Raw genomic sequence first — 26,264 nt, 5'->3', positions numbered from 1 at the left:
TTGACCCAGTGATTAGATATGCCTCTGTTTGTGTCATCCCTCTTGGTCAGGACTGGGATCAGCAGGTGTCACCTCTATGGGGAAGCTACCATGGGGTTTTGTCCTTGGTCCTTTCCCCCTGCTTGGCTTATAGCAGGCACTCAGGAAATAGGGGTGGCAGTGAGTATGTTGACACTGGCTGCGAATGTAGGACCTCTGGCACAAATGGGCCGATCAGGGGTGGCTAACAAGGTGGTAGCATGACAAGGAGAGAGAGTCCAGGTCTGAAGATCTCAGCCCCCAATTTGCTGGGTGTCCTCCCCGTAGTGGCCCAACCTCACTGAACCTCCCAGCCCTGATTGCTGGGCTTGAATTGCAGTAACCCCCATCCCACTCTTCCTGTGAACTCTCAGTGACTCAGCCGTACTTGGAGGCCAGCAGAGCTTTCCAGAGAAGGCACTGTAGGAAAAGCTGTTCCAGAACAGAAGTGAATTTATGCTCAGGCATAGCACCCGGCACTAACTAGGTTCTAAGTGGGCACTGCCAAGTGTAGCCTTGTAGGTTAATGAAGAAATGATAGTTCCCTAGAATGTGTGCAAAGTGCCTTTCCAAGTTTTGTATTGTAACATAAGATGTACCCCACGTAAGGAGTTAACTATGCACCTCCGGTCAAGAACCTTCCACGCTTCGAATTCTCAGTGTGAGGACATTATTTATTTTATAGTCATGGACAACTCAGACCCTGATAGTTTGCCAGCGAGAAAATAATGCACACGTTTCATGCATGCGATTTGGTTCTGTCTAAACCATTGAGCTCCCTGGCTGGTGAGAACCAGAGATAGAAGCCTAGCTCAGCACCCCTACTGTGTGCTCTTGGGAAAGTCCTGGACCCTCTCTGATTCTCATTCTTGGTCCATGGCATAGCTGGGAAGTCTGGCTAGAGGACAAGGTGGTGAGAATAGCAGTGGATAGGTTAACACAGATACACCCCCTTTTCTAGAAATATGAATTCCCCTTACTGATCATTTTCATTCCTAGGATGTGTTGATCATTTCCTTTCTGATGGGAATTGAGTGATTCCAGACACTTTCATCAACGAGCACATCTTGCCCCACCCCCACCTGGCCAGTCATAACCAAAGTCAGGCAGCCAGCTGTGGCAGACCTGAGACTTGGGATGGGACTCCTGACTCCTGTTCCAAGGTGCTGCTCCCCCTCTGGTTGCACCTCTTGGAAGGGTGGGCAGGATGAACCTGGGGAAGTGAGGAGCTGGGCTAGAGCAGGGGCCATGCTTGGTGTAGCTGTGGCCAGCCTGGCCGCAGGCAGAGGAGTGCTGACCTGGTATTCCTGGCTGGCTCCTCCTGGCATCCCTCTCCCTACCAACGGGTGCCAGCTCTCCAGCGGCTCTCTGTCCTGCTCCAGTTTTTTCTCACCGCTACCTCAGCCTCTTACTTCCCGCTGACAGCTCTGGGCCTGCTTCTTGGCACTGGACACTCTGGCGAGGTGGGCGGCAGGGAAGCAGGTGAAGAATTCTAGAGGAAAAGGACAATCCCACGGGAGCGGGAGGCAGCCAGCCTCCCCACCCCCTACAGCCCATCCCAAATCTGACTGAGTCACCATGGCTCTCCTTCAAATGCACGTGAGAGGGCCCGTGTACCCAGCCTATGCCCAGCTCCAATGGGTCAGGAGGATGCTTGCAGCAGAGCCCTGACCCAACTGCAGACATTCCCGGGGATCCTGGCACCAGCTCTGCCAAGCTGACAGCCTCATTCCCCAGTGGCCTCCCCAGGTCTCCCTGAGCTGATTCCGTGCTACCCCCAAACACCCTACAGCCAGGGTGTCCTGGCATCTGGGCCCCCTTGGCCTTCTTCTGCTGCATGGCTGCCCTCTCCCCCTACCCTAGTCCTAGAGGCTGCCCCACTCCCAGAAGCTGGGCGCTGCAAGAGCTGGCAGCTGCAAGAGTCCAGAAACTGCAGACAGTGGCATTTGGGCGCATTTTCCTTGACTTGGCACTTTCTTCCTCCTGACCTCATCACAACCTCGTGGGGGCATGGCTAGGTGCAGACTGGGGCCCACTTACAGGTTAGAAGCCATGGCACACCTAGGTGGGATGTGGGGGCTCTGTGAAGACCGCATCATGTTTCCTCGTCTAAGCCCAGGTCCAGCACACAGTGGGAGCTCCTGCTGTGGCCTGGTTCTCACATGTCATTCCCACCCCCATGCTTAGCCAGACACTCCTAAGCCATGCCCGCCCTGGGTACCCCAGCCCCTCCCCCCAAGCCCTGGCCTACTCCTGATGTGAACAGGCCACGAAAGTGTGGACCTTATACTCTGCCCCCTCCAGAACCCCTGGAGGCTGATGATGGTCTCCCAAGCTCTTACTCTGCCCTCCCCCATCACCACCATATTGTCCCCATCCTCTGGGGCGAGGTGGGGGGGGGGGGTGCAGGGAAGAGCAGAGAGCATATGCTTGGGCTCTGAACTCATTTACATAATGAGGCTGATCAGGATGAATAATTCATCAGGTGCCTGGGGGTGCATGGGGGAGGATGTGGAGATGGCTGGTCTCCCCACTTTGAAGACCAGGTCACTCTGACGGGTATAGCCAGGGACCTACTGACTTTTGACTGGGTGTCCAGGTAGAAGGGGAACAACTCTGGGGACCTTGTGGTAAAGCAAAGCTGGAGAGATTGTAGTCAGACATGAGGAAGCATCAGTGGCTCATCAGGTGTGTGTCATCCTGAGATGGGTTTCTGACCTGGGTGAGACACCTTCTTTGCAGAGTTTCTAAAGAAGGAAGTAAGAAGATCCTCTCTCTGGGGTGAGGGAGCGCTTCCTGACCAGAGCTGGGCTGGGAACTGAGACCTGGGATGATCATGCCTGGGGTCCACAGGCCATCCTCTGAGAAGTGTCAAGTCAAGTCTAGACCCATCGGGGCCTTTCTCATTCCACATCAACCCCTCCTGCCTCGCCTCCTGATTGGGGCAGAAATGGCTTAGAGCCCTGTCAACATCCCTGGCTGCTGCAGTTCCATGATGGCCTCAGCCTAGCTGCATGCTGCTAATTACTCCTGTAGTCCTTTCATATAAATGGGGAAATCAAGGTCCTGAGTGACAGTCTTCTCTAGCCAGTCCCATTCTGGAGCCCTGACAGGCCAATCTTAAGTAGTAGTGGGGATGGGGAAAAGCACCAAGCTAGAAGTGCAGGCCTGGGGCCTGCCTGGAGGAGCTACCCTGAGGCAGCCCCTCCCCTAAGCCATGGAGCTACATCCACAGAAAATAGGACCCTGGGACTCAGATCCCTAACCAAATCTCCTGCTCCCCTCCCCACTGCTGTGCTTCTCTGGACTGTCATGGTGATTCAGACCAATGGCATCCATGTGTCCTCACTTCTCTGGGTAGCCAGGAATGGCATTTTTGAACCAGTGACGGTGCCACAGTCCCAGCCCATCTTGTCTGCCCCTGGCCATCCCTGTACCCCGTCTGCTCACTGCTCCCTGGGAATGTGTAATTAATATTTGCGGAGTGCCACATCTGGAGCTGGCTCCTGGCAAGGACCAAAGTCTGGCCACATCAAGAGTGCCTTTCCTGAGGGGCTCAGCAAAGTGGAAACAGGGCTCCTTCTTAGGTGCCTTTGAGACACGCCTCCTGCTGTTTCTCCAACTCTCCCCACTGACTGGTACCACCAATTCCTGAAACTCATGCATACTCACATACTGGTTTGGGGGTGCTGGCCAAGGCTGTTGTTGGCCTCCACTGGGGAGGGTCCTCTCTGGGCTTCTGGGCATTCAGGTGGGGTTAGCACTGTCCAAAAGCGCCAGGGAAGCTCAGAGCCCCAGAGGGAGCTGAGGCAGAAGAGAAAGAAGGAAGCTGGGGTAGGGGGAGGTGCCAGGGAACAGAACAGCCCCTGGAGGGTCAGGAAAGGGGAACTCAAGTGATTGTGACCCCCAGACCCCGTAGTTGGTCTTTCTGTCAGAGCACCGTGGTTCACATGTGCCCCGAGAGTCAGGCCTGCAGCTCCTTGGCCAGGCGGACCCCTACCCCCAACCCCTTCCCTCATCTTGGGGACCAGCACAGGTCAGAGTCAAGTGAGGGGTGGTGAGGGAGCCCCACCCGGGCTCATCATAACCTCTCCTCAAGGCTTCCAGAAGCCTCAGTCCTAGGGGCTCTGCTCTTGCTCCTCACAAAGCCGACACCCGTCCTCCAGCCACCTCCTAGTGAGTCCCAATGGAGCCCTCCTCTCTCCTGGTGAAGATGATCAGGATGTGGGGTGCGTCCGGGTGGAGGTGGGGGGGGGTGCGAGTGTGAAATATGCCGCTGGGTAGGGATTGCTGCCGCTTGCCTCCCTAAAAACCCACATATATTATTCTTTAATGGAAAGTTAATTGTCTTATTATTCCCTCCATATGGTCCTCTAGCTCGGCACCCAGCGGGGATGCATGGGGCTGAGGAGGGGCTCCTGGGAGGGCGTCTGAAACATGGTGAGGCTGCCACTTGAGCATAATTGGATACACAGAGGCAGATGCATGGAAGCCTGGCCGAAGCCTGCCTGGACCCCCTCTCTGTCTCCCCAGCGCAGGCTCCCCACTTCTTTTCCTTCCAGGCCTGTCCTGGGGGGGGTGGTGCCTCTTCTGCCCCTCCCCCCAATTAAGGTCTGGGATGCTCTCTTCTGAGTACTGTGTGGTGAGAGAGGGAGCCTGTGTATTCTCCTGCCTGCCCCCTCCCCCCACACACTCCTTTGTCGCCTACAGGAGAAAATTCCATTTTTGAAGCTTTTCAAAAGCCGTTTAATCTGTGGCAGGAGCTCCTGCCTGAGGGCCAGCTGACTGGCTTGGGTCTCCGGCACCCCTTCCACACACCCTGCCATCAGAGAAGGGGTGCAGGGAAGTCAGTGTGGGGGAAGGGCTGCCCTGAGACACTTTGCCCAGGGGCCCTGGCTTATAGTTGGCCATCCCTTCCATGGGGACCAGCTGCTAGAGCCTCCCCGACCCCAAGGGCTCCTCCAGGACTGCTAAGGCTGGGCCAGTACCCTTCTCAGCCCCTGTCTTCTCCCAGGCCTCTCCTCTTCCTACTCCCCACAGAGTGTGAGGATGTTAGGTCAGAAAGACCTCACAGCAGGTGGAGGATGCCGTGACAGAAAGGCCCCCAGAAGGGCCTGAGTCGGTGGTTGCCTCCGTGGCCAATTCAGAGCCTCTTGCTCCTGGAGTCTTAGAGGGGGAGGCTGGAGCAGGGAGCCCTGCTAGGAGGCTTCTGGAGTTCTGGCACAGTCTTAGTGAGGAGCTGCTGCCCAGGTGCCTGTGGAGGTCGTGGGTGTGGTGGGGACAGGTCTATGGGAGAGGCCTCTCTGGGTGGGATCAGCAGACCCATGGCTGGTGGTACAGGCATGGGAGAGTGACCATCAGCTTCCAGCTTGTGTCAAGAGGTCACTGTGGGGCCACATCCAAGGTCAGTTCCAGAGGATAGGGACCAGCTCAGATCTGGAGAAGAGAGTTGTGCATTCCTAAGGTGAGACCTGCCTGAGGTCCTGCAGCTGGTAAGTGGCAGAACTGGAGCTTGAACATGGAACCTGTGCCATGGGCAGCAACCCCGTGGTGGGTGGTGGTGGAAAGACTGGAGAGGGCAGGAATGGCGGGGCTGGGTCTTCCCACACTGAGGGACCCAGGGCCTGTTGTCCTGCCCCTCTAAATCTTGCTTCCCCCATTTGTGAAATAGGAACCCGAGTGCCTCTATTCTCATGGGAGATGAGAGGATCTTAAGGGACCAGGGACAAGGAAAGGCTGCAAACAGAATCCTGCAAATGTGGGGGTACCTTTATGCGCCCCCCCCAATCTATCAGATGCTTCCCCTTCTAGGAATTGGTCACAGTTTGGGGAAGTTCAGATGCCCAAGGTGTCCCCTTTGCTTGTCTCAGCCCAGGAATTTGGAAATCTGTTTTCTCCTCCCTGCTGCGAGTCTGTTCTAGCTGCTATAGCAGAATACCATAGACGGGTGGCTTATAAACAACAGAATGTATTTTTAATGGTTCTGGAGGCTGAAATTCCAATATCAAGGTGTCAACAGATTTGGTGTCTGGTGAAGGCCCACTTCACGGTTCGTAGACTTCATGGTTCGTAGACAGCTCTCTTCTTGCCATGTCCTCACATGGTGGGAGGGTGAAGGATCTTTCTGGAGTCTGTAATAAGGACACTAATCCCATTTACAAGGGCTCTGCCCTTATGACCTAATCACTTCCCATAGAGCCCACCTCCAGATACCATCATGTTGGGATTAGGTTGCAACATATGGATTTGGGGGCAACACAAATATTCAGTCTTTAGCACTGGCTGACCATGACATCTTTTGGGAACCTTACAGGGAGAGGCACAAAAGCCACCAGGGCTTGAAGAAACAGGGCCTATGGGCCAGGGAAGGGTGAGTGGTTTCTTGGGCCAGGAACCTAGGGAGGCAGCTGCAGAGGCATCCCTAGGGAGGAGGCCGGCAGAAGTGAAGGGAAGGTCCCCTATACCCCAGAAGAGGCCTGTGTGTCGGTTTCTCAAATCAGTCAGCCAGTTGGCAGCTTGTCTCCAGGCCTGGTGGATTGGGCATGGGGCTTGGCTGGCAGTAGAGTAGAGGTGGTAGGAAACCACTGATCTCTGGGCCAGCCCCAGGTACTGGCACTGGGGATAGGGTGGTGGGTCAGGAAATGGTGTGGCCAAGGCCAGGGCTGAGGATCATGGGTTCTTGATCCTCAGCTCCAGGGATGTGTGGAAGATTCTCTGATCAGGGCCCCTCAGTTTATTTTTTTATTTTTATTTTTTAAACAATTAAGTCATCTCTACAGCCAGCACGGGGCTCAAACCCACAACTCCAGTTGCACGCTCCTCCAGCTAAGCCAGCCAGGCATGAGGTCCCTCAGCTTAAAGAAGAGACGATCTCAGAGGCATGGTCAGAACCTCACCAGGCAGACAGAGTGCCTTTGTCTGGAAGTTTTGGTTGAGAACCTATGGCTTTACACAATACTCCTTTCCTGAAGTGGATGCCCTACAATCCTTCCATCTTGGGAGTCTAAGATGTTTGTCTGCTAGACTTTCCTACTGCAAGACACCCTCACTCCCCGTCCCACACACACAGTAAGACTGTTCTGGTGAATACCCTAGCTCTCTCCTGGGGTCCCCAGACATGCTGGCCTTGTAGCCAGGACAGCTGGGGGTCAGCTCCGATGGGGGCTCATATTTGCAGATTGTTGAGAAGAGGCCAGGATCTGCTTCCCTCCCCGCTGGCCTCTGCAGTCACCTCGGGAGAGCAATGGGGCTGCATGTCCAGAGCCAGGAGCTGGTGTGGATGATCAGGGGTGGGAGATGGGGGATGGGGGTAGAGAACCGAATGGGTTTCCATGCTGGGCCCCTGGGGATGGCTGACCCGATCTACATTCCTCCCTGCTCCTCTATGCCCATGCATTGCTGGATCGGTGGCAGCCACGGGGACACTTGCCTGAGATTTGTGGAGCCCCGAGCATTTGGCAGAGGCAGAGAAGTAATTGGTTCTGACAAACCACAGCCGGCCCCAGGGGCAGCATGAGCAGCATTTACCACGACCAGGCAGGAGACGCAGGCTCAGCCTGGCCTCCCTCCACCTTCTCTGAGCATGGCTCTCCAGTCCTTGTGAGCAAAGATGTAGAGTTTGGAGAAGGTTATAGAGCCTTAAACCTCCTGTCTTTCACATACCTCTCTCCTGACCCTGGGACCTGGTTCCCATACCTCTCTCCGGGCTCTGCAGGGCAGCTAGCTGGCTACTTGTATGTGTGGGTGGAGGCAGGGGGTAGATCCTGGACAGACTCCTCACACCCCTCCTTGTCCATCCTTGGGTTCTTATGAATCAGGGAACCCTAAGGCTCGAGCATCCTGGGGTCAGAGTATGGGATCGGGGGCTGGGCCCCACCTAAGAGGATGTACAGTCTGGGTGGAGAAGCAGGCTGCACACGCATGGGATGCACATATACACACATGCCTGCAGTGTACAGATATGCATCTGTGTGCCCACAGGCTGGCGTGGAGTAGGTGTTAGCTAGTAACTGCTCGATGGATAAACAAAGTGGCAGGCATCTGAGGACTGAGAGGGGGAAGTCCAAGGCTCTGACTGTCCCACAGGACCATGGGAACCATTCAGCCCCACATGGGGAAACAGACCCTGCATCAAGATAGACCTTCAGTGCCAGATGCCCCCAGACAGGGAGGCTGACATGGGGTCTGCCAGGCTTGGTCCCCCTATGTGAGGGAATGGAGGGTGTGGGGGCCGTGAAAAAGGGCTCAAGAGAAGAGCCAGCTGCAAGATGTGTTGGCACCCAGATATCAGGCTGGGGTGGGAGATGATGGGCTGTTCCCAGAGTGACTTAAAGGCCTGGCCAAGGTGTGTGGCCTGGGCAGGGGGAGCAGTGAGCCTTTGGGCCACCCAGCCATTGCTGTGCCTGCCCCATTCCCACTAGACATCCTAGCTTCTCTCTCTAGTCCACTTGCCACTCTCCTCACTTACCCCCATCCCCTCTGGGTCTGACCCCAGTTTTAAACCCAACCCATAGCTCCCTCCTTCAGGAAGCCCTCCAGGTTGGGGCTGAGGCCAGTGATGTCTGGTGTCCCCACTCCCTTCTGCTTTTGCATCCTTTGGGTACACAGAGAAGACAGGAGCTGCCAGGAGCCTCTGATGGGCATTATATGGGGTAGGGAGATCATGACCAGAAAGCAGGGTCATGCCCAGGCCTCCCCAGAGTCCACCTGCACAGGGCAGTCAGACCTAGAAGGCAGGCAGCCCCCTGTGATTGATTCTTGGTCCCTTGACTCACTGGGAGACACCTCTCTGACCTATAGAGGTTTGTGTAAGATGGAGTGTGACTGACCACGTGTGGGAGAGGACAGGAGCGTGATGCTGCATGTGGGATGTGAGTATGTGCACGCACAGAAGAGAACCCACAAACCTGCATGTGTGCTGTGTGTGGGGGCGTGAGCAGGTATGCACGTGCATGTGCTCAGGAAAGCATGTGTGCTTCATGGGGGGTGTGACCAGGCAAGTGTGCATATGCACGCATGTGTATGTGGCTGAGCTCTGTATGGAGGTGGGAGCAGGCATGCTTACAGAGCAGGGTGGGCCTGCGAGGAGGCAGGTGCCAGGAGCTCTGTGTCACCCGAGCAGGCGAGAACTACTTAACTGGTTAATTAGTGAAGCTGAGAAATCTCATCTGTGGGTGAGGAGCTCACATTCATGCACACACCATGTTCCCATGTATGGGACACATCCCCCCAAGTTACTCTGCCTGCCGCTGTGCTCAGCAGCCCTGCAGGGGGGACAAGGTGCTGGTCGGCTATGGATCTGTGTCCTCACACCCATCTGTGTCTGCATCCTGGGATGGGTGTTGAACCAAGTGGTCCCACTTTGGAGAGCACAGGCCTGTGCAGGCAGTCCTCATCGTCCCCAGTCCACTGCTCAGAGAGGCTGGGTGGTGAGGCCACCAGGGCATTGTTCCCATTTCACAGATGACAGAGCTGTTGCCATGTGCAGGAGCCTCCTTCCTAGGTCTTGGGCATCCTGGTGAGGGAGAGTAGCCCTTCCTTTCCTGGACGAAAGCGTTACTTTCTGGAGACGGCCAAACAGTTTGGGTGTCTATGGGCTTCGAGCAGAGCTTGAGCTTCCTGGACAGGAAGCCCAGGACAGACCTCTCCCATTTACACCCACTAGGTACCTTGTCACCAGCCAGCTTCCTGCATATGCCCTGTAGGCAGACCCTGGGCCTGATCCCCACCCCCCAGAAGCCTGCTGAACACCTCCCCTCTCCTGTCCCCCCGCATGCATCCCAGCTCCTACAGCCCCATGTATCTCCCCTCGTGCATGACGGTGGCTGCCCCTGTTCTGAATGCTCCACTCAAGTGCAGCTCCTGAGGCACTAATGCTGTTTGTTGGGCTTGGCCTTAAGGCCCAGAGTTTCCTGGATGACAATTCCCCACTTTCCTGCTGCCCCCAGACTCCCAGGCTCCGCTGCTGCCTGCCTCATCTTCGTGCAGGAAGACCCAGAAGCTGGGTCAAGTGGCAGCCACTTGCCTCTTGATCAGGTGTTGACGGAGGAGCCTTCATTATGCTCCATCTACAGGCACAGAATAAATTGGTGTGCAGTGAATTTATTCTTTTTAAAGAGGGACTTTCACACTGGGGAAAACTTTTTAAAAGAACATTTATATAAAAAGCAATTACCATGCCAGTAATTTTTATGTATTCTCCCCCTTCCATCTCTGCCTTTGTGTTTGAATGTGACCGCCTCCTGGGCAGCTGCAGCCTAGCTCCCTGGCCTCCGGCTACAGCTTCCCGCCTGCTGGAGTGCCTCCTCCTCCGGGAAGGCTCCGGATGCAGGGCCCAGGCCCAGCAGGAGTGCAGACTCCAGAGTACGGCTGGGTGGATTTATGTTCAAAACTCGGGTGCTTTGGAAATTTCCTCTTGCATGCATCTGTGTCCCAAGGTTGCTATATGTCCAGGGCTGGGGAGGCCCTTTCCTCTTGGTGGCACTGAGCACTTAAAGGTACCTGCTTCCCAGCAGCCTCACGGCCAGTCCGTAATGGGGGAGGTGGTGGTGTGGGAACAGGTATTTTCCCTCCCGAGGAGCCACTAACGGGCACCCTGCTTCCCCAGCCATTATTGCTCTCACACTCGATGCATTATGTAAATTGTCTCCGTTGCTAAGTGGTGGAGGAACTACTCAGGGGGAACAGAGGTCTGGAGCCTTCTGGGGGGGGGGGGGGAGGCAGGAGACTGGCCCTGAGAACTCACTGCTCCACATCAACGGGGGTCTGGTAGCCTCCCAGCTCAGACTAGGACCCCCAGGGCTTGCACACTGTCACCCCCTCAGATACAGCTTTTTGAGGGCTGTGGCTGTACCCATAGCAGATTGGGGCTTCCAGGAGGCCAGGGGGCTCTCTCATTGGACAGGACCGTCAGACTGGGTCTTTGCCTCTCACCTCAAACTGTCTCCCAGAGTAGGTACTTCTGCCACCTGCACGAGTCTCACCAACAGCATATATACCCATAGAACCTCCTTAGAAACCCTGGGCAGAGGGACACCTGGGTGGGTCTGTCAGTTAAGCGTCCAACTTTGGCTCAGGACATGGTCTCATGGTTCATGAGTTCCAGCCCTACATTGGGCTTCATGTTGACAGTGCAGAACCTGCTTGGAATTATCTCTCCTTCTCTTTCTGCCGCTCCCCGCTCTCAAAATAAATAAATAAACTTAAAAAAAAAAAAGATGGGGCACCTGGGTGTTTCAGTCAGTTAAACATCCGACTCTTGGTTTTGGCTCAGGTCATGATCTCATGGATTCGTGAGTTCAAGCCCCACATTGGGTTCTACGCTGACAGTGCAGGGATTCTGTCTCTCTCCCTCTCTCTCTGCTCCTCCCCTGCTTGTTCTCTCTCTCTCTCAAAATAAATAAATAAACTTGGAAGGAAGGAAGGAAGGAAGGAAGGAAGGAAGGAAGGAAGGAAGGAAGGAACGAACGAACGAACCCTTGGCAGAGCTGGGAAAGGTGTTGTCTATCCATGGGGCTGGGAGAGCCACCACCTGTCCCCTGGGGACCCTGGAGCTCCTTTTCCATGCAGTGACGTACAATGAGGCACATAAAGGTCTTGAAGGCTCCTGGGAAGGACAAGGCCTGAGTGACAAAGGGGCTCTCCCATGGTGCTTACCTGGCTTGCAATCTTCCTTTTTGAGACCCAGACCAGGGGTCTGGGTCCAATGTCTGGTTCTCTGTTCCCTGAGGGCTCCGGATTTCCTCCAGCTGAGCCCAACTCTCATCTGAGCTTATGCTTTGTGTGAAGCTCCTCTTTGCAGGTCTCACACTCATCCCCCCTCCCTCCCTGGGACCGAGGGGCCCCTGGGGTGGACATTCGTCTAGTGCAAGGAGGCCGCTGGGTTGAAGGGCTGCAGGTTTTTGCATTTTCCAGGAAATTACATGAGGAGTTGGGATCCCGGGGAGTGGGTGAGAGTTTGCACAGACATTTGTGGCTTACCCAGCCCCACTTTTCAGGCAGTCCCTTCCCTCCTCAGCCCTCCCCAAGCATGGCTGCCTGTGAGTCTGGCACAGGTTTAAGTAGAGGTCGGTGCAGAGGTAATGAGTACACCCATGGCTGCACCTTGTGGAAGATGTGGAGCTTCCTCTCCCCACCTGGTACCATCCCCCACTGTGGGCTGCTGTCCCTCAGCTTGCTTTCTGATTACCACCAACTTTGGGGAAAGGTAGAAGTGGGGATGAGGGGTCACCCAGACCAGGGTCACTACTACTGAGTTGATGTTTTGGCCTAAGGAGCCAGGTCTGTGTACTCAGCTGGTCAGGGAACTGAAACCTCGAACCCCCTTCATTTGCAGTGAGAGTAAACAGAGGTGGTGGTGATGTCAAAAGAGCGCAACATTGGGGCGCCTGGGTGGCGCAGTCGGTTAAGCGTCTGACTTCAGCCAGGTCACGATCTCGCGGTCCGTGAGTTCGAGCCCCGCATCAGGCTCTGGGCTGATGGCTCAGAGCCTGGAACCTGTTTCCGATTCTGTGTCTCCCTCTCTCTCTGCCCCTCCCCCGTTCATGCTCTGTCTCTCTCTGTCCCAAAAATAAATAAACGTTGAAAAAAAAAATTAAAAAAAAAAAAAAGCGCAACATCAGCTCTGCCCTTTGGGGGCTCCTGGCTGCGGGCCAGAGGTGGGAGTCAAAGCAGTCCATCTCCTGCCCCTGACTCCTCTGCCTACATTATTCTTTTTCCTTTCTTCCTTCTCCCACATCCCCCTCCTTTCTCCCTTTATTAATATTTTTTTTCTTATTCTTACATTTCTATATGGATTTTTAAAGTCAGGGTTTTAAAATCAGTGTCATATACGCGCATAGTATAAAGCCATGGTTTTAACAGGCATGTTGTGTTAGGAGCACAGCAGCCCCCTCCTCTCCATTTCCAACTCCCCAGAGGCTGCACTTTCTAATCTCAGAACTCCGTATCTCTAAATGACATACTTATGTCACTACTTCACGATTGCTCAGTTTTAGGCATTATCCACGGACACGCACTAGGGAAGAGGAGGACGTAGCTCGGAGAGCTACGTCCTCCTCTCCCTTTCTTCCCCTCTTCCCCACGCACAGTCCTATCCTTCACCCTCCCAACACCATCACACCGTGATGTGGGTGGGGTTGGACTCAGTGTTGACATTGTCCTGACTTGGGCAGATGCTATTCAGAACTGTAACTCATAGTACACACTTTTGGGTACAATTTTTACATTTTTTTCCTGCAGATAACAACTGACTGGTGTCTGCTTAGTTTTCTGTGAACCTTTGCTCATGCTGCCCCAAACCCCCTGCTCTTCTCTCTGACCTCCTGTCATACATGCAGATCCACCTGGGATTCTGTCCAGTAAACTGCCCCAGGAAGTCTTACCTGGAGCCCCCTACTTGCTCCCACGAACACAGCCTGTGGCTCAGACTGTGCCTGGGATCTCCCTCCCCTCTCATCTGGGTTGGAATCCCTGTTTCCTGGATACCATGGGCTCCACTTCCTTGGTTTCTGATTTTCTCCCTTGTTTGGGTAGAGGACATTTTCAGTTGACTTCTTGAGGGAAGGTACGCGGGAGCTAGACTTTTGAGACTTCCATGTCTCAGAAAGCCTGCCCTCTCCCCCACACTTGGCAGACATTTTAGTTGGGTGTGTAAGTCCAGTGTGGAAACTATTTGCCTCAGAATTCCTAAGGCAGTGCTCCATTCCTTCCAGCTTTTTGAGTTGCTCTGGAGAGGTCCAAAGTTCATTCAGATTCCCGGTCCTTTGTACATGGGCTGATCTTTATCTCTAGAAACTTTCTCCCCTGTGCCCAGCGTTCAGAAATTCCACGCTGATACACCTTAGTGGGGTTTATTTTCACTCCTTACCATTCAGTGAACACTTCAAGCTGGACATTCATGTCCTTCAGTTCTGGGAAGTTTTCTTGAACGATTTCTTTGCCTAATATTTTCTGTTCTCTTTCTAGAACCTTTAACTCAGACTTTTTCTTTTTTTTTTTTTTTCTCTTTTCTCTCCAGTTTTCCATTGTGTTTTTTTTATCAGGAGGTTTTTAATTTTATCTTCCATCCTTTCTATCAAGTTTTGCATTTTGTTACCCTGTTTTTAATTTCCAGGATCTCTCTTTGATCCTTTGAAAAAATAACATCTATCTCTTGTTTCATTGTTGCGACAATGCCTGTTTGCTCTCTGAGGATGATAGTATTATAGCTTAAAAAACAAAACCAAACAAACAAACAAACAAAAAACTCCTTTGGGGACCCTGGCTGGCTTAGTTGGTAGACTATGCAACGCTTGATCTCAGGGTCATGAGTTCAAGCCCCATATTGGGCATGGAGCCTACTTAAAAAACAAAACAAAAACCCAACTCCTTTGTTTTGAGGTAATTTTAGACTTACAGAGAGGTTGACAAAATAGCATAGAAATTTCCTGACCCTTCACCCAATTTCCCCATCTTGTATAACCATAATGCAAGTATCAAAGCTAAGGAGAAATTGACACTGGTACCTTATTACTAACCAAAGTGAAGACTGTATTTGAATTTCACCAGTTTTTTCTGAATTTGTTTTAACATTTTTATTCATTTTTTTGAGAGACAGAGAGAAACAGAGCATGAGCAGAGGAGGGGCAGAGAGAGGAGACACAGAATCTGAAGCAGGCTCCAGTCTCCGAGCTGTCAGTACAGAGCCTGACGTGGGGCTTGAATCCATGGACTGTGAGATCATGACCTGAGCCAAAATGGGCCACTTAACTGACTGAGGCACCCAGGTGCCCCTTTAATGTTTTTATTTTATTTTTGGGAGAGAGAGAGAGAGAGAGAGAGAGAGAGAGAGAGAGAGAGAGCACACGAGTATGAGTCGGGGAGGGGCAGAAAGAGAGGGAGACACAGAATCTGAAGCAGGCTCCAGGCTCTGGGCTGTCAGCACAGAGCCCAATGCGGGGCTTGAACTCATAAACCGTGAGATCATGACCTGAGCTGAAGTTGGAGGCTGAGCCGACTGAGCCATCCAGGTGCCCCGAATTTCACCAGTTTTTATACTAATGTCATTTTTCTCTACCAGGATTCCACATTGCATTTAGTTGCTCCTCCAGTCTGTGACAGTTTCTGTGTCTTGGTCTTTCATGATCTTGACACTTTTTAAAAAGTACTGGTCAGGGGCACCTTGGTGGCTCAGTCGGTTAAGTGTCTGACTTCGGCTCAGGCCGTGATCTCATGGTTTATGAGCTTGAGCACCATGTCGGGTTCCATGCGGACAGCTCAGAGCCTGGAGCCTGCTTCAGATTCTGTGTCTCCCTCTCTGTATCTCTGCCCCATCCCCCCTCATGCTCTGTCTCTCAAGAATGAATAAACATTTAAAAAAATTTTTTTTAAATACTGGTCAGTTATTTTTGTTTAATATCCTTCAATTTGTGTTTGATGTTTTCCTGTGAGTAGATTGAGGTTATGCATTTTTAGGAACAACACCATAGAAATGATGTGTCCTTCTTAGCATATCACATTAGGGAGTACGTGATGTCCGTATGCCTTATTATTGGTGATGTTAATTTTGATTACTTGGTTAAGATGGTGTCTGCTTGCTTCCTCCACTGCTTGTCTTACTTGTTTATTCAATTATTTATTTATATCAGTGTCGACTCATGACTCCTTATTCTGTAGGTTATAATTCACAATTGTCATTGTTTCTTTTCTTGCTCATTCCAGCTTTGGCCATTTGAGCTCTTCTATGTTGGCTCTTTTGCCCCTCTGACATATTCTTATCCTTATTTGAATACTTCCTTACTTTCTGTTACCACAAAGATCCTCCAGGCTCATCTTGTATTTTCCCTGGAATCAGCCACTTCTCCAAGGAGTTCTGGTTCTGTTCATTGGCAAGCGGTAAAGATCTGTGTGCCAAGTGTGCTCCTTGCTACTGGGGTGTTACTGCTTCCAGGCCCTCTCATGATCAGAACTGGGGAAATATATGTGCGTCTGCTACCCATGTGTACACACATACCTATGATTACGTCTTTATCTATCTGTGTGTATATTCAGAACTATGAATCTATACCAAAACTTCTGACTCCAATCCAGTGCAACGAGGTTCATTCGAGTCTTCCTCCTTTCCTCTTTGTGACTTCCAACAGTGAGAAACCAAGTTCTTGTTATCAATAATATATTTACTTATTTCTTCAACCCTAGCATACATAACTTATGGTTCCTTCTGTAGCCCAGGTTCCTTCAGGAGCTTTTTGTTTGTTTTGGTCCCTGCCTCCTATGTGCCTGTGTCCCCTCTGTGTTTTAGGGTTTCACCTGGTCTACTCATATTTAAGCTAACAGATGAGTTTATGTGATAGGAGCTGAGAAGTGGGGCTCACAATCCTCCGAGTTTCAAGTCAAACCACCACCAGAGAGTAGGGGCACTGAATGTGGGGGTGACATCCAGGCACGGGGGGGTTGGGTGGGGGTTCATGGGATTTGATTTCATTGTGGGTGATCTGGCCAAATGGCCCTTCTGGGCTGTAGGTTCCCAGGGAAGTTTCATTCAGCCTCCCATTTGGGGTTTCAGGTCTTGTTCTTTGGGGTTCCCCAACATTAACCTACTGCCAGCACAGGAGAGCCTCCCAGGACCTGCTGAGTCCATCACCACGGTCCATGGTCCATGGTCCATATGCTTCCAGCTTCCAAATGTTGTTTCTAGCACCTCCTGCATGTTTTCTTTGACTCATGGGTTTTCGCCATTTTGAATAACCCTTTCCTTTGGTTTCAGGAAGTTTTGAGAAAGAATAGAAGTTCAGTCCCCTAGGCACCACTTGCTGTCATGCTCTTATAGCAGCTGAGACCGTAATTACCATTTAGTGAAATCCATGCAGGGCCCTGGCCAGTGAATGGATAAGCAGGAGGTTTTCTGTGGCTGAGGGAGGCGGCAGGCAGGCTGGCCTCTTGACCTCCCTCTCACTGCCCCTTATCCTCCACATGAGCCCTGTTTCCTGTCCTGGACTCCAGAGAACACAGTTTGAGAACTGCTGCCCTGTGCCTGGGAGTGCATCGGGCCCAGGGTTTGGCTTGGGGTTAGCATCAGGGAGCAGAGGAGGGGATTTAGGGAGAAGGCAGGGAGGCAGGGGGCTCAATAGCGAACCTAAGCAGCCTGGTTCTCTCCTTATGACCAGGTGCCCCTCATTCCAAGCCTCAGTTCCCCCATCTATGCAGTAGGAAGCCCCAGCTAGCCTGGCTTACATAGTCAGCAGTGGGGAAGGGCTTTGTGGATAAAGTTCTGCCTTGATTGACAGTGTGCCAGCTATTCCCTGGATACCCGCCGCCCCCCCTCCCCCCCCCCCCCCCCCGCCCAGCACCTTCTTTGTGCCCAGGTAGGGTTACCTAGGGCTTCCATGACCAGGGCAGGGCATTACCCTGACCTTGGCTGAGGGCTGAGGGCTCATCCTGTGGTGCAGCTCCCAAAGATTCAGGCTGTTCTAAGTGAGAGTCCTCTCTTGAGCTCAGCCCCACGTCTCCAAGCTCCCCAGGGCCATGCTCTTGCCCTGCCTGTTCCATCTGCTTGTGGTGCCTTCCTTAGTCCCCACTGGCACCTGTTTAAATCGAGCTTCTCCTGAAGCTGGGTGAGTGATCCAGCTCAGGGGTGGTCAGATCCAAAGAAGCCCCTCGCAATCAGGTGACCTGAGCCCCAGCTTCCTATCTGTGAAAGAGAGAGTGTTGTCTCTGCCCTCGGGGTCATGTTGAGATGAGAAGATGTGGAGTTGCTGCAGGTGACAGAACCAAGCCCTGTGTGCGCTGAGGTAGCAACAGAGGAATGTGGAGTTGTGGGGGCAAGAGCTGGACTAGGGACCAAAGGCTGGGCAGGGAGAGGCAAAGACTGGGCTGGGCTGGAGGCAAGGGACTAGACCCAGGCCAATGGCTGGAGCAGGAAGCAAGGCTGGATGTGAGGACAGCTGGCCAGTGTGCCAGGGGGCCAAGGGGTGGACTGGGCAGCCAGGGCAGTGGGGAGATGGAGCTACCTTCCTCCACCCTATGGATAGGGCTGGGCAGTGCAGCGTCTTCTAGAAGCAGGCCCGCAGGCTATTTTTGAAAAGCTCGGAGTGAGGTTATGGAGTAATTTTTTGCAGCTGCTGGTTACCAGGAAAGATATTTTATGAAAGGAGGTCTCAGTTCCAACTTCCCTGATGGCATTTCAGGAGGTTGGGCAAGCTGGACCACCCGCCAGAGCCCCATGTATTGCTTTATGTCCTGGCTTCAGTCTCTGAAGGGTGGGGGAAGGGGACAGAAGGCATTTCTGAACTCTGAAGAGACTGCAGCATTCTCGGGGAGCCCATGAAGAGCATCGCGAAGGGCATGGGACTGGATTGGAGACCAGGTCCTGGCAAGGGCAAGTGGACAAAGTGGAGACGTAGGGCTGAGTAAGGAGGGTCAAGAGAGTGTGCCGGGCAGGCCTGGGGGGGGCACAGAGTTGCTGCCGGGCTCTCAGTCCCTCAGATCGACTTGGCCCATCTCTGAGGAAACCGAGGCCCAGAGAGGACAGGGATAGGCTCTCCACCACACAGCAGGGTGGTCGCAGAGCTGGGGCCATAACACAGGTGTGCAGATCCCATCCTCGGCCAGTGGGTAAAAATGGTGAAATTACAATGTCACTCCAGCCACAATAGGCAAGACGCATCTGTGTGACAGACCCATACCAATAGACCTGTGCCCCCTGAATGTGTGAGACTCTCCCATTCCCCATCCTACCAGCCTTTGCCACTTCTTTCCCTGGGCAGCTTTTGTGTCTCAGGAACCATCAATGGAGACTCAGGCTTGATGCTAATTAAAAGCCACCAGCCTCCTTTCTGCAGAGGCTGAACCCCTCCTCCCTTAGCACACAGCCCAGGCTGTCTAGTGGCAAGACCTGAATTCTCCTCTATTATTTCCAGCCTTGGGCAAGTGACTCCACCTCTCTGTGCCTGTTTCCTCATCTGTAAAGCAGGGATCACTCCTTGTCCTGCCTCCTGGGGTGTCACAAGGCTTAAAGGACACATATCATACATGTAACTTGGTCCCGGCTGCAGAGACTAGGAGCCTTGAATGATGGGCAAGAGCTGCCTCCCTCAGATTGGGGGAGGGGGATCACAGGCTGCTGCCCAGGGGTTGGGCAGAAGTTTATGATGGTTGGCAGTGGGGACAGGCCTGGACAGAGTGGGGCAGAGCATGGTGAGGATCGGCGGGGGGAGCACGCAGGCCCGAGTGTCTGTTTTGCTGATTGCTCCTTTTGCTTTCAAGGAGATTAAACTATTTTTAGTCTGCGCCACTGCTGGTGAGACGCCGGAGGAAGCCTTTCCATCGCCGAGATTTTCTAGAAGCTGCCAAGTGTGGTCTTCAATTCGATTCTGGGAGCCTCCTCAAGCAGGCGGGAGGGGATGTCACCATCTAGGGGTTGTGGGGACAGGCTGGTGTGTGGTTGCTTCCTGTGGTCCTTGCCGGGCTGGCCTCTGGAGCTGCGCAGCCCTGGACTGCGGAGAGGAGTAATCTGATGCGCCCGATGTTTGTAACGCTGTGTTTAAAAAAAGTAATTTATTTTCTAATTATTCCTTGTCTTGCATAACCGTGCATCGCCAAAGTGTCGCTATTTAAAATATTTATCTCTCCACGCCGCAGGAGTAGCTCTGGAGCGTGGAGGGGGAAGAAATAAAAGTCCGCGTGCTGGTCGCAGGCATATTACTTTGACTCGTCCTGGCGGCTTTGACGTCTCCCTGTAAATACATTTATTTTTCATTAGGATGTTTCTGAGCTTGTGGCCCCCAGAGAGCCAGAGTGATTACGCTCTTCATCTGTGAGAGATGCAATAGCGAGGTGCTCGTGGAATGAGCTCTGCCAAACGCGTCCTGCGCTTGCTTGTCTGTGCCAGGGCAAGGGTCCGAGCGTGTGTGGCCTGGGGTGTACGTGTGCAGTGGGCATGCAGCTCTGGGCTTCACTGAGCTGGGTGGGCCACATGGCCAGGGACTTTGGCTGTTTGGTTAGATGGGAAACTGAGGCCCAGAGAGAGTCTGCTTCAGAATGGAATCAGCCTCACTGGCAAAGTAGGTGGCACGCCTGCGGCCTGAAGCCTTCTCTACAGCTTGTCAGGCTTTGAGGTTGGGATCGGGGAAATCCTGGGTAGCTTCAAGGGGTACACAGATCCCAGAGGGTCGAGCGGAGGGCCTACGCGTTCCCAGCACACAGGATGGAGCCTAGCTGTTCCCCCTTCTCTGCCCCTCCCTAGGCTGCAGGTTCCAGCCATGTTGCAGAGGCTGTAGGCATCTGGGGGCTGGAAACAGAGCACCCCTTCTCTGGCCACCCGGTGGAGCAGGGATCAGACCTGGCTCCTCCTTCACTAACAGGCTCTTTTCCAATCAAAAAAAATTTTTTTAAGCTCACTGAATCTAAGAGAGGGTTTTATGCTGAATTTTAAAATACCTTATTTTTTCCAGTCTCTAAACTACTAATCTCCCGGGCTGAGGGATTCTGGGACAAAGGCAAGGCCTCGAAGTGGAAATCTATAAAATTAGCTTCGGCAGTATTAGTGTTTGCAGTTGGAGATTGAAAAATTGCTTTCCCAGGGTCTGATTGGAGGCTCCACTCTCCTCAGGGAAGAGGCAAGAACTCAGCACAGAGACACCCAGGAGGGCAGGCTGGGGGCGGCCAAGGGACAAATGCTGGGAGGCTGTTGTGGGGTTCAGAACAGCTTCTCGTAAGGAGGCCCCCTCCTGAGGCCTGTGAGCTGGGCCTGTTCTGCAGAGCGTGTGCTGGGGTGAGTGTGTCCTCTACCTGAGTCTTTCTTATCAGGGCACAGCTTCTCCAGAGATCTGGGTACACAGCAGGTGCCAAGTAAATGCTATGGAGCCCGGCTGGGTCCCTTCCCCTTTTCTTCCTGAGACCCCCCTCCTTGTTGCCCTGACCACTACTCCAGTTCTCTCACACAAGATAAGGGAGGGAGGGAGGCTTCCGGAACCTGACTGAGGGGCCAGCTCTGGTGCCTGTGGGTGCACCCGCCTGTGTGGCCCATCAGGCCTCTTGTGTGCTTGATTGCCTCTGATTGGCTGCAGCTGAATTCAGCAAAAGCTATTATTTGCCCTTGATGAGCCAATCAGATGGCCTCATTGGCCATTCAGAGCAGGCACCGGAACCTTGTGGAGGGTGGGGGAGGGGGCGTGGGGGAGATGGGACACAGGGAGGTGGGGGCAGGGCAAAACAGATGCAGGACCTGAGCCTGATCTGTGTCCACCATCTATGACCTTCACACAGATCACACCTCCCTTCCCTGACTCACCACCCCAAACCAGAGCTTCTCGCCCTGCATTAGGGTTATCTCCTAGCCTTTGCCCTCACTGTTCCCTCTTCCTGCAACACCTTTCCTGGCACATCTACCTGCCTGAACCACACATCTGCTCCTTTGGGCTCCTTTCCACCTCTCCAGGCCAAGGTGAGCTGTCTCCTCCAAGCTCCCAGAGCCTGCTGCCTGCCCCTCTCTCTTGCAATGGCAGGAGTTATGAAAGTCATGGGGATGGTGGTCAAGGAGATTCAGATAGACAGGTGTTCAAACTCCAATTAGCCCCTTTCTAGCTCTGGGACCTTGGACAAGCTAGTTCCCCTCTAGAGCTTTGGTTTCATCCGTAAAAGGGCCTCATCATCATACCTCCCTGGAGGGGGTGGGGCCTCAACGTGGGGTTGGGGCTGTGAAGACAGGTCTGGGGGTTGGAGGTCCAGTAGCTGCTGTGGCAGGGATTTCTTGAGCCTCTGCAGGCTGGCCCAGGATTTGACACTGATGGGGGCAGACAGCCTGGGCGCTCTGTTTTGGGTCATGTTCCTGGGAAACAGGCTCTGAGACACTAAGATTTACAAACAGAGGATTAATTTGGGGGGTGGGGGTGTTCTGAGGAACCATACTTGTAAGGGGATATATGGAGCCGAACTGGGCAGGTAGAGAAGCTGACCACATGCAGTTGAATGGAGGTCTCAACCTGCCCCATGGGGAGCTCTGGGGCTGAGATGGCTCTTTCGAGATGTCTTAAATTGAAGCCAGGGGTCCTAACCTTTGTACTCTGCACAACCCTACCCCTGGATGTAGGCTGCTACTGGGGAGGGTGCATGACCATGGATGAAGTGGCTCCCTTCAGCCAGAGGAGAGTCTCACATAGACTCAGCTGTGGGCCTTCATCATCTGGCAATTGGGGAATGAGAGCTCATCCTGATAGGGGACCTTCAGCAGTATCTACAACAGCCCACCTCTTGAGTCACTTGGACCCCTTGCTTCATATAATAAGTTTTCCCCCTGTAGAAACTCAGTTGCTCCAGAATGCTGGTTGGTCCCTTTACCTAGGAAACTTAGAAGAGGAAGAATAGCAAGATGAGCTCTGCCTTCCAACATAAAAGCCACAGTTGGTATGCAGCCTCTTTCTCCCTCCCCACTCACCCTAGATTCCCCTCACCCTGGCCCAGACCCTCATTCCTGCTGCGTCTGAGCTCCACTATGCCCTTCTCAGGCCATGGCTTATGCACTTGTTCATCCTTCATTGCAGTGAGGCAGGAGTACAAAGAGGCCATAGCACTGGGTGTCAGACGTATTTTTCCCTGTCCCAGCATCTCCTGATAATAAGAATCAGTTACCTTTCCATGACTGCTGCTCTCCTGGCCTTAGGGGTCTGAAGTGACCGGCTAGCAGCTGAAACTCAAAACAAGATTCCCACCGTGTCACCTGTGAAAACATTCCCTGTCTGGGAACCAGGACTTGTAGAATCACAAAGCCTGAAATCCAAGTGATTGGAAGCCAGAATTCCCCCAAGAGGAGACTGAGTGCGAGGGAAGTGAAACCACTCTTACTCCTCTACCTCTTGGTCCCTAGACCTATGTATTCTTGCCTATTAGGGACTTGGCACTTATAATGCTCATAGATTTAGGGTGGGTACTGTGTCCTGGAGGATGGTTCCTCATTCTTTTTTTTTTTTTAATTTTTATTTAAAAAAAAATTTTTTTTAACATTTATTTATTTTTGAGACAGACAGAGAGAGAGCATGAACAGGGGAGGGTCAGAGGAAGAGGGAGACGCAGAATCTGAAACAGGCTCCAGGCTCTGAGCTGTCAGCACAGAGCCTGACGCGGGGCTCGAACCCACAGACCGCGAGATCATGACCTGAGCCGAAGTCAGCCGCTTAACCGACTGAGCCACCCAGGTGCCTCACTTTTTTTTTTTTTTTTAATGTTTATTTGTATTTGAGAGAGTGAGAGAGAGACAGAGCATGAGCCGGGGAAGGGCAAAGAGAGATGGAGACAGATTCTGAAGCAGGCTCCAGGCTCTGAGCTGTCAGCACAGAGCCTGATGCAGGGCTCGAATTTACAAACAGTGAGATCATGACCCGAGCTGAAGTTGGATGCTTAACTGATTGAACCACCCAGGCACCCCTCCTTGTTCTTGCTAGGTATCATCTCCAACTTGGTGGCTTTGCCATGCTTCAAAGGACATTCCACCCAAGAGAACTGTAAACATGTACACACAGAACCTGTACACAAAAGTTCATAGCAATGTTGTTTGTGAGGTTTTTTTTAAGTGGAAACAACCCAGATGTCCATCAATTGATGCATGAGTAAACAAAGTGTGGTATATAGCCATGTAATGGAATATTAGTCAGCAGTAAAAAGGATGGAGTTCTGATATACTCTACACTGTGGACGAACCTTGAGAACAGTATGATAAGTGGAAGAAGCCAGTCACAAAAGGGCGTATATTGTATCACTCAGTTTATATGAAATGTCCAGAATAGACAAATCTGTAGAAACAGCAAATAGATTAGTGATTGCCAAAGACTTAAGGGAGGCAAGAAAGGGGTACGGGGTTTCTTTCAGAAATGATGAAAGAGTTCTAAAATTAAGAGTCTTGATGCTTACACAATTTCGTGAATAGATGAAAAATCATTGAATTGTATACTTTGAAAAGGTGAATTTTATGGTACGTGAATTATATCTCAGTAAAGCTGTTATTAAGGGAAAAAATGTCAATTCCAACACCCTGTCAGGCTGGTGGCTTCTGGGTGGTCAGGTGTGTGATCGGACCAGTGGATCCTGTGTTCATGTGCCCACTGCAGCACTTCTTTTGCTGTAAAGTGGGTTCCTTGATCCCATAAGCCTGTGGGACCCCATGTCAGTGGATCAAGCACTTGGTGAGCTTTTGGATAGCCAGTGCCCTGTAGGAAAGGGAAACTGACCTGGTATGTAACAGCATTGTGCCAGTCTCAGTCAAGTTGAATCACTGTGCCTTCTAAGGTTAGAGAAGTCCAGTGTAATCAATTTCCTACCAAATGGGGTGGTTGATCCCCTTGAGAAATAGTGCCGGGACACCTGGGTGACTCAGTTGGCTGAGCGTCTGACTCTTGATTGTGGCTCAGGTCATGATCTCAGGGTTGTGCGATTGAGGCACGCTTTGGGCTCCACACTGAGCATGGAGCCTGCTTGGGATTCTCTCTTTCTCTCTCTCTCTCTTTCCCTCTGCCCATGTCCCCCACTTGCTCTCTCTCTCTCTCTGTCTCTCTAAAATAAAATAAAAATTCATTTAAAAGAAATAGTTCCATCATAAAGGTTCAGGATTTGGTCTCTGTTTCTGTCAGGTTGGGCATTCAGCAGCAGCAGCAATAGCTAGATCAAGCTTGGTCTTGGGCCCATGCATAGTCTCAACCCCTAACATCATGGCTACACTCTGGCTACTCTGTTCATGTACCCATCATACCAGCCCTGCAGTCGCTGATGACAGAGGCTGACCGATGGCAACTGGCGGAGTCATTTTGTCCAGTTATTTGGTGCCCCTTTCCTGGTAGTGCTATCTGGTAGTCATTGACACGCACAGATCTTCACATCTTGTGCCCATGCCCATAGGTCCATCCCCATGCCTCTTTACCAAGCTTCCTTATCCCTGATCTTCCAGACTTCCTTTATCTTGACAATCAGCCAAGCCATTTGTCACTTTCCATGAATCTGTATATATTCTTCCCATCTTTCCTTTTTATACAAAGTGGATGATCAGGTGTGCTGCCATTGCACTATCAGAGCCATCCCTGAGTGGGGCTGTAATATAGCTGCTGTTTTCAGCTCACATAAGCATACCAAGCTGACCCATATGAGAATAACCTCAGTCTTCTTCTTTCTCCATCTATTGGTCATGCGGGACCTCCCCCCGCAACCCACTCCAACCTCCATGCAGTTTTAGTTGAGAGAGGGGCACTCGTGCAATGGTAGTGAATGAATGGGGTCTAGACCTCATGCTTATGCAGCTTTCCTGTGCCCTCTGACCAGGCTCATACTTGACCAAAAGTGCATCCCTTATTCTTAGGTGGGTTGCTCTTGGGCTCACAAGACCTCATGACTTCATGGGTCTGATAGAAGCCAGATGATTTAATATGCTTTTGTCATTTAATCATGTGCCATGTGCAGTCTCTGCCAGGGCCCAGTAATAATCCAGGAGCTGCTTTTAGAATGGTACTTGTTTTCTGTTGAAAATGGTCTGAACCCTATGACTATAATGTGATTATCCTATTAGAATCTGACATAAACTCCACACAGCATCCTTTCCCCACACAGATACCTCTGGTTATCATGAGACCAGCTAGGTCACGTGGCCCAAGCTGCAGGGCCAAGTTCACCTCATCCTGAATCTGCCACAGAACCTTCTCACCCTGGGCCTCACTCAGAGCTGAGATCCTTCCATATCACCTGGTATATAAGATGGAGCAGTATTCCCAGTCAGGCTGGTCTAAGAGGACAGCCACATTGAGTTCCTCTCTATGATTGTGTCCTTCTCACATTGGTGAACAGCCTTCCCATGGAACATAGTCACGGTAGGTTTCCCAGCCTTTTATGGTAGAACCACTGTGGTACGTCCACTTGTCTGAGCCTTTGATCCCTCTGTCAATTGTTTTTTATGGGGGTTCTAGCATTTCTACTTCCCTTGGTGTAGGGCACTGCTTTTGCCAGGCTTCCCACATCTCCTGGGGTCCTTGCTGGGGTGTTAGATCCTGTATCATGGGAAAGTGCTCCCACATTAGTAACCTCTCCCGTATCCAACCTATCTTGTGCCATCCTTGATCTGGCAACCTCAGGATCCAGTCCCGACTATCAAGACAGATTGTAGAGTGCCTTCAGATATAGTCCTCTCTTCTCCCATACCAGGCCCAGCACTTCCTGGATTGGTCATGTTGTGACTTAACCCCAGTTTTTGGTCTGGTGGTTAGGAAGGAAGGGTGCAGATTCTGAGGGGAATGTGT

The 26,264-nt window shown here is 52.2% G+C and overlaps 1 protein-coding gene across 12 annotated transcripts in view; it reads left to right on the top strand.

The window, feature by feature from the left end:
• CACNA2D2 (calcium voltage-gated channel auxiliary subunit alpha2delta 2) overlaps positions 1 to 26,264 on the top strand; it is a 144,221-nt gene that overhangs the window by 28,225 nt on the left and 89,732 nt on the right. The gene's annotated exons all lie outside the window — the stretch shown is intronic.

Source organism: Leopardus geoffroyi, chromosome A2 (assembly GCF_018350155.1).
Source record: "Leopardus geoffroyi isolate Oge1 chromosome A2, O.geoffroyi_Oge1_pat1.0, whole genome shotgun sequence".
Lineage (NCBI taxonomy): Eukaryota > Metazoa > Chordata > Mammalia > Carnivora > Felidae > Leopardus > Leopardus geoffroyi.
This window is presented reverse-complemented; position numbering and strand designations above follow the sequence as displayed.